This window comes from Ambystoma mexicanum, chromosome 11 (assembly GCF_040938575.1).
Source record: "Ambystoma mexicanum isolate Mex_15411 chromosome 11, UKY_AmexF1_1, whole genome shotgun sequence".
NCBI lineage: Eukaryota > Metazoa > Chordata > Amphibia > Caudata > Ambystomatidae > Ambystoma > Ambystoma mexicanum.
In genome coordinates, this window is record NC_090934.1 from 13685491 (window position 1) to 13694589 (window position 9099).

Consider the following 9099-nt stretch of genomic DNA (forward strand, 5'->3'; position numbering starts at 1 on the left):
TTAAAACATGACTATAAAAAAATGGGAATTTGGCTCCATACTTGTGAATTTATGGCAGCAGATCTATGTGCTCCATTTTTATGAGATTTCCTCTGAATCTATTATGTACAAAGGACATTCTTTTGAGATATGGTCAGGTTGAGCTGGAAGCTGGCGACTGTAGATTCTGTACCGAGTCAATGAAACCAGTGGGCATTTACTGTTGCAGTCTCTAGCTCCCGAAACAAAAAGAGTAAGAGCACTTTTTAAGTTTAAGAAGTTTCACTTTTCATCAAGCAATCAATTTTGGAATGATTGTTTGTCAGGTTGCATCACATCAATTGTGAAAGCAGTGTGTATATTCTCAGTCACTTCTTCAGTGTATAGAATCATAGTAATATCGATTTATACGTGGTGGTAAGGAGGGAGATGACTTTATCCTTATTATTTGTATTTGTCAATTTAGAACTTAGTGGATGTTGTTGAACTCAAGTTTTCCTTTCTTTGATTTGTCTTTTTTTTTCCTGTTTGTGTTATTTGAAAATGAATTCTGTGGACGAAATTCTTTTAATATGGATTTGTTAAAGGTTGGATTAAGTTTTAACCATTAAAACAAACACAAACAACTTGATTTATAACATGGCCAGCTTTCCACAGCATGTGATTTGTTTTACTGACGTTAATTGAAAGGTTATAATGTATGGAATAGGCATGCAGGATATTTAAAGACCTTCGTAGACCGACCAGCGTCTTATCAAGTAGGAGCAGGTCATCTGCATAGAATAGCCAATGAATCCCGTGTCCTGCTACTCTAGGGGGATTTCCTCTAGCTTTTCTCATATATAGACCAACCAGCGTCTTATCAAGTAGGACTGGGTCATCTGCATAGAATAGCCAATGAATCCCGTGTCCTGCTGTTCTAGGAGGATTTGCTCTAGCTTTTCTCATATATAGACCGACCATCGTCTTATCAAGTAGGAGCAGGTCATCTGCACAGAATAGCCAATGAATCCTGTGTCCTGTTACTCTAGGGGGATTTCCTCTAGCTTTTCTCATATATAGACCAACCAGCGTCTTATCAAGTAGGACTGGGTCATCTGCATAGAATAGCCAATGAATCCCGTGTCCTGTTACTCTAGGGGGATTTCCTCTAGCTTTTCCCATATATAGACCAACCCGCATCTTATCAAGTAGGACCGGGTCATCTGCATCGAATATTCAATGAATCCTGTGTCCTGCCTCTCTAGGGGGATTTGCTCGAGCTTTTCTCATATATAGACCGACCAGCATCTTATCAAGTAGGACCAGGTCATCTTCATAGAATAGCCAATGAATCCTGTGTCCTGCTGTTCTAGGAGAATTTGCTCGAGCTTTTCTCATATATAGACCGACCAGCGTCTTATCGAGTAGGAGCTGGTCATCTGCATGGAATAGCCAATGAGTCCTGTGCCCTGCTGTTCTAGGAGGATTTTTTTATGGATTTTCACATATATTTGCCTAAGTCAGACAGACAAAAAAAAAAGCCGAGGCCAATATGCACACCTGCTTTGTCAGAATTACAGGCTTTGTAAATAGAAGGCGCGCTATGTGGAAACGATGAACAAAGAAACTACATTTCCCAGTAGGCAATGGGACATTGTAGTTCAGCGTTCGCGCTGGCACTCAGCTGAAGACAATCATGGGGTGGGGTTATAACCGCCAACCGCCGTTGTGCCGGTGCTGTTGATTGAAGTTATGAAGCACGGGCGGTGTCGGCAGCGTCGGCAGTGGAATCAGGGCAAACGGACTGAATGGTGAGGCGCGCGTGGCAGAGTCACTTCTTGGAGCTCATAGTAGACTCCATGTGTGCAGAGCTGTGCTGGAGATTACCCGGGTCGCATCGGTGAGGAACAGAGGCGGCCGGGTTCACTGCTACATCCCTTCGAGCTCGGATGGCCTTGCGAGGCATCCGAGCACTGAGATAAGTGCTCCTTTGCATTTTGTTGTTGCTACCAGTTTCGCATTGCAAAGCACCTGGGTCGCTGCAGTGATATTGAGCGAGCAGGCACACAGAGCTGCATGCTTTCAGGCTTGAATGACTTTATAACGCATTTGAGCATTCAGTTAGGTGTTGAGTAATATAATTGCCACAGTATATGTATCAACTGGACTGAATGGTGATTTTGGGGTTCTGGCAAATGGAGTTTCTGAGTATACGGGACTTGCTAAATAATGCCAACAGTATCTGGTGTTAGGAGATATGCACAAGTACACACGTGGTTCACCAATGAATCAGAAATGAACACTAGAGACCAGGTCAATATCCTATAGCATGGGGAATGGTGCTTCAGAGAACTTTATGTTATATGTAATACCTTTTTGTTCTTGTATTGTGGCTTACGCTTGCCCATTTGAGGCCATGTGTCTATGTTACTTCATGACAGGGAAATTCCCTTGTTTGTGCCATTCTGCTTCTGCACGTTATGTCTAGGATGAGTGGGTTGAGTGGGCTATGTCAGTCAAGGTGTAACCAAGAATCTCTGGGTCAATGTTGGGTATGCCATGTGTAGAATTATAGGAGAGTGTAACAGGAACAGGAGTGTAGGTGTAAGGTCTGGTGTATCTATATGCATGTTTCTCTACCCTAACTTTCCTTAGTCAATCCATCCCTTTTCCCTAACTCCGTCTTCCCCCCATTGGCTGCCACGTGGTTCCCTGTATGGTTAAATATTAGGCACCCTTGCCAACCAAGGTGGGAGGGTCGATCTATTCGGCTTCTGTGGTTCGGGAGAAGGGATGGAAACCCTTGTCCCTTTTGAGTACTTTCACAGAATCAACAGCCCCCGATATCAGGATTATTGAACCACCCAGGCCAAATGGAGAACCCTCCCACATTAGCAGATGTGTTAAAAGCCTTACAAGACATTCAAGTGGAATTAGGGCAGGCCAGACAGGAATCAGTCACCCTAAAGACCCAAGTGCAGGGGTTGGTGGCGCAAGGTATTCCTTTGGAGGAAGCAGGGTCCTCTTCGGGAAGGACACCAGGTAGGGCCCCTACTGTAATTGTTCAACCCCCGAGTACTGTGCCTCTGGCGGCACCCAAAAGATTTTCTGGGGATCCCAAAAAATGTATGATGTTCCTGACACAGTGCAGATTACATTTTTTGTGTAAACTATCAGCTTTTAAAACGATTCAGGCCAGGACTGCATTTGTCATATCATGTTTAACGGGTGATGCCGCAGCTTGGGCAATGCCATTGGTGCATAAAGATGACCCGTTACTATATCATTGGGACAACTTTTTGGCTGAATTTGGTCGATTGTTTGATCGCAGTGAGGTATCGTTAGCACAAGACAAATAATTATTGGCTTTAAAACAGGGTACACGTGATTTGGTGTCTTACGTAACCCAATTCAACAGGTTAGTAATTGAAACAGACTGGCCAGAAAATAAACAAACAGTGTTATTTTATCAAGGACTAAGAGAAGAGTTAAAAGATGCCATGGCTCAGGTAGATCCACAGCCCAGTACATGTACGGCGATGATTGATTTGGCTCTAAGATTGGATTACCGTATGAATGAGCGTAAGGGAGACAGAAAAAAGCCTGAGGTGGTACCTTTTGTACTACTGGATAGGGGAAAAATCAACAGAAGTAATGACGGGGAACCCATGCAGATTGGAGGAGTCAGAGGCCCTTTATCAGTAGCAGAAAAGGAGCAACGGAAAGCAAATAATTTGTGGACAGCCAGGTCATTATATTTGGAACACCCCAAGGAAGAATGCAGGTGGAGAGAGGACTAAGGGAGAGTCGGAAAAAGGACGGGGTCGGCCTTTGGGGGAACTCAGGTGTCAGACCCAATGGAAAAAAGGTTCCCCACTTGGGTAGCAAATACTACACACAAGGGTAATTCCCACTTGTATATTTTGGTGACTTTTTGCATGTACTAAGCAGATGGTGTCAGCTATGGTGGATTCAGGGGCCACAAGAAATGTTATTGATATTAGTTTGGCCAAAAGATTGGGGTTACCATTGAGAGACAAATCACAGGTGGAAGGGGTACAGTTGGTGGATGGGTCCCCTTTGATTTCAGGGCCCATTTGTCAGCAGACGCAACCTATAAGAATGAGGTGTGACTCGGGATATGTGGAAGAGATTGTATTGGATTTGGTAGCGGCACCTCAGTTTGGGCGCGTTTTAGGCATCCCATGGTTAACCCAACATAACCCGACAATAGATTGGGTTTCTAGAGAAGTTTTTTTTTGAAGGACAGGAATGTAAAGGTCATATGGAGGAAGAATTTGGCCCAGCATTGTTTTTGGCAGACCAGACAGTGGCACCCCAAGTAGTGGGTGCGGTGGGATTATCAGTTCCTGATCAATATCATGATTTTGTTAATGTCTTTGATAAAGGAGGTGCAGAAAGGTTACAACCTCACAGACCCTATGATTGCGTAATTGAGGTAGAACCCGGTGCTAAATTGGCTTGTAGTAGAATATATGCTTTGACAAAAATGGAAAACCAACATCTACGAGAGTATTTGGATGACATGTTGAAAAAAGGGTTTATTAGACATTCACCAGTATCATCCACTTTATTTTTTGTTCCCAAGAAGGAGGGCACACTAAGAACATACATTGATTATCGTGCTTTGAATAAGGTGTCCATAAAAAAATAGATATCCTTTGCCATTCATTTCAGGACTATCAGATTAAGTAAACATTGTGTAGAAACAGCAGTGATTTATACCAAACTTGATTTGCGAGGAGCATATCATTTGATTTGGGTAAAAGCAGGGGATGAGTGGAAGACTGCATTCCGGACCAAGTTTGGGGTTATTTGAATATTTGGTTATGCCTTTTGGTTTATGCAATGCCCCTGCGGCATTTCAATGAATCCCATGTCCTGCTACTGTAGGGGGATTTGCTCATATATAGACCGACTAGTGTCTTATCAAGTAGTACCAGGTCTTCTGCATAGAATAGCAAATGAATCCAGTGTCCTGCTACTCTAGGGGGATTTCCTCTAGCTTTTCTTATATATAGACCTACCAGCTTCTTATCAAGTAGGACCAGGTCATCTGCATGGAATAGCCAATGAATCCCGTGTCCTGCTGCTCTAGGGGGATTTCCTCTAGCTTTTCTTATATATAGACCGACCAGCTTCTTATCAATTAGGACCAGGTCATCTGCATAGAATAGCCAATGAATCCCGTGTCCTGCTGTTCTAGGAGGATTTGCTCTAGCTTTTCTCATATATAGACCGACCATCGTCTTATCAAGTAGGAGCAGGTCATCTGCATAGAATAGCCAATGAATCCCGTGTCCTGCTGCTCTAGGGGGATTTCCTCTAGCTTTTCTCACATTTAGACGGACCAGCGTTTTATCAAGTAGGAGCTGGACATCTGCATAGAATATTCAATGAATCTCATGTCCTGCTACTGTAGGGGGATTTGCTCATATATAGACCGACCAGTGTCTTATCAAGTAGTACCAGGTCTTCTGCATAGAATAGCAAATGAATCCCGTGTCCTGCTACTCTAGGGGGATTTCCTCTAGCTTTTCTCACATATAGACCGACCAGCGTCTTATCAAGTAGGAGCAGGTCATCTGCATAGAATAGCCAATGAATCCCGTGTACTGCAGCTCTAGGGGGATTTCCTCTAGCTTTTCCTATATATAGACCGACCAGCTTCTTATCAAGTAGGACCAGGTCATCTGCATGGAATAGCCAATGAATCCCGTGTCCTGCTGCTCTAGGGGGATTTCCTCTAGCTTTTCTTATATATAGACCGACCAGCGTCTTATCAAGTAGGAGCAGGTCATCTGCATAGAATAGCCAATGAATCCTGTGTCCTGCTGCTCTAGGAGGATTTGCTCTAGCTTTTCTCATATATAGACCGACCAGCGTCTTATCAAGTAGGACCGGGTCATCTGCATAGAATAGCCAATGAATCCCGTGTCCTGCTGCTCTAGGGGGATTTCCTCTAGCTTTTCTCATATATAGACCGACCAGCGTCTTATCAAGTAGGACAGGTCATCTGCATGGAATAGCCAATGAATCCTGTGTCCTGCTGCTCTAGGGGGATTTCCTCTAGCTTTTCTCATATATAGACCGACCAGCGTTTTATCAAGTAGGACCTGGTCATCTGCATAGAATAGCCAATGAATCCCGTGTCCTGTTACTCTAGGGGGATTTCCTCTAGCTTTTCTCATATATAGACCGACCAGCGTCTTATCAAGTAGGACCGGGTCATCTGCATAGAATAGCCAATGAATCCTGTGTCCTGTTACTCTAGGGGGATTTCCTCTAGCTTTTCTCATATATAGACCGACCAGCGTCTTATCAAGTAGGACAGGTCATCTGCATGGAATAGCCAATGAATCCCGTGTCCTGCTGCTCTAGGGGGATTTCCTCTAGCTTTTCTCATATATAGACCGACCAGCGTCTTATCAAGTAGGACCGGGTCATCTGCATAGAATAGCCAATGAATCCCGTGTCCTGTTACTCTAGGGGGATTTCCTCTAGCTTTTCTCATATATAGACCGACCAGCGTCTTATCACGTTGGACCGGGTCATCTGCATAGAATAGCCAATGAATCCCGTGTCCTGTTACTCTAGGGGGATTTCCTCTAGCTTTTCTCATATATAGACCGACCAGCGTCTTATCAAGTAGGACCGGGTCATCTGCATAGAATAGCCAATGAATCCCGTGTCCTGTTACTCTAGGGGGATTTCCTCTAGCTTTTCTCATATATAGACCGACCAGCGTCTTATCAAGTAGGACAGGTCATCTGCATGGAATAGCCAATGAATCCCGTGTCCTGCTGCTCTAGGGGGATTTCCTCTAGCTTTTCTCATATATAGACCGACCAGCTTCTTATGAAGTAGGACCAGGTCATCTGCATAGAATAGCCAATGAATCCCGTGTCCTGCTGTTCTAGGGGGATTTGCTCTAGCTTTTCTCATACATAGACCGACCAGCGTCTTATCAAGTAGGAGCAGGTCATCTGCATAGAATAGCCAATGAATCCCGTGTCCTGCTACTCTAGGGGGATTTCCTCTAGCTTTTCTCATATATAGACTGACCAGCGTCTTATCAAGTAGGAGCAGGTCATCTGCATAGAATAGCCTATGAATCCCATGTCCTGCTGTTCTAGGGTGATTTCCTCTAGCTTTTCTCATATATAGACCGACCAGCGTCATATCAAGTAGGACAGGTCATCTGCATAGAATAGCCAATGAATCCTGTGCCCTGCTGTTCTAGGAGGATTTGCTCTAGCTTTTCTCACATATAGGCCGTCCAGCGTATTATCAAGTAGGACCAGGTCATCTGATAGAATAGCCAATGAATCCCGTGTCCTGCTACTGTGGGGGGATTTCCTCTTGCTTTTCTCATATATGTTATATGTAATACCTTTTTGTTCTTGTATTGTGGCTTACGCTTGCCCATTTGAGGCCATGTGTCTATGTTACTTCATGACAGGGAAATTCCCTTGTTTGTGCCATTCTGCTTCTGCACGTTATGTCTAGGATGAGTGGGTTGAGTGGGCTATGTCAGTCAAGGTGTAACCAAGAATCTTTGGGTCAATGTTGGGTATGCCATGTGTAGAATTATAGGAGAGTGTAACAGGAACAGGAGTGTAGGTGTAAGGTTTGGTGTATCTATATGCATGTTTCTCTACCCTAACTTTCCTTTGTCAATCCATCCCTTTTCCCTAACTCCGTCTTCCCCCATTGGCTGCCACGTGGTTCCCTGTATAGTTAAATATTAGGCACCCTTGCCAACCACGTTGGGAGGGTCGATCTATTCGGCTTCTGTGGTTCGGGAGAAGGGATGGAAACCCTTGTCCCTTTTGAGTACTTTCACAGAATCAACAGCCCCCGATATCAGGATTATTGAACCACCCAGGCCAAATGGAGAACCCTCCCTCATTAGCAGATGTGTTAAAAGCCTTACAAGACATTCAAGTGGAATTAGGGCAGGCCAGACAGGAATCAGTCACCCTAAAGACCCAAGTGCAGGGGTTGGTGGCGCAAGGTATTCCTTTGGAGGAAGCAGGGTCCTCTTCGGGAAGGACACCAGGTAGGGCCCCTACTGTAATTGTTCAACCCCCGAGTACTGTGCCTCTGGCGGCACCCAAAAGATTTTCTGGGGATCCCAAAAAAAGTATGATGTTCCTGACACAGTGCAGATTACATTTTTTGTGTAAACTATCAGCTTTTGAAACGATTCAGGCCAGGACTGCATTTGTCATATCATGTTTAACGGGTGATGCCGCAGCTTGGGCAATGCCATTGGTGCATAAAGATGACCCGTTACTATATCATTGGGACAACTTTTTGGCTGAATTTGGTCAATTGTTTGATCGCAGTGAGGTATCGTTAGCACAAGACAAATAATTATTGGCTTTAAAACAGGGTACACGTGATTTGGTGTCTTACGTAACCCAATTCAATAGGTTAGTAATTGAAATAGACTGGCCAGAAAATAAACAAACAGTGTTATTTTATCAAGGACTAAGAGAAGAGTTAAAAGATGCCATGGCTCAGGTAGATCCACAGCCCAGTACATGTACGGCGATGATTGATTTGGCTCTAAGATTGGATTACCATATGAATGAGCGTAAGGGAGACAGAAAAAAGCCTGAGGTGGTACCTTTTGTACGACTGGATAGAGGAAAAATCAACAGAAGTAATGACGGGGAACCCATGCAGATTGGAGGAGTCAGAGGCCCTTTATCAGTAGCAGAAAAGGAGCAACGGAAAGCAAATAATTTGTGGACAGCTAGGTCATTATATTCGGAACACCCCAAGGAAGAATGCAGGTGGAGAGAGGACTAAGGGAGAGTCGGGAAAAGGACTGGGTTGGCCTTAGGGGGAACTCAGGTGTCAGACCCAATGGAAAAAAGGTTCCCCACTTGGGTAGCAAATACTACACACAAGGGTAATTCCCACTTGTATATTTTGGTGACATTTTGCATGTACTAAGCAGATGGTGTCAGCTATGGTGGATTCAGGGGCCACAAGAAATGTTATTGATATTAGTTTGGCCAAAAGATTGGGGTTACCTTTGAGAGACAAATCACAGGTGGAAGGGGTACAGTTGGTGGATGGGTCCCCTTTGATTTCAGGGCCCAT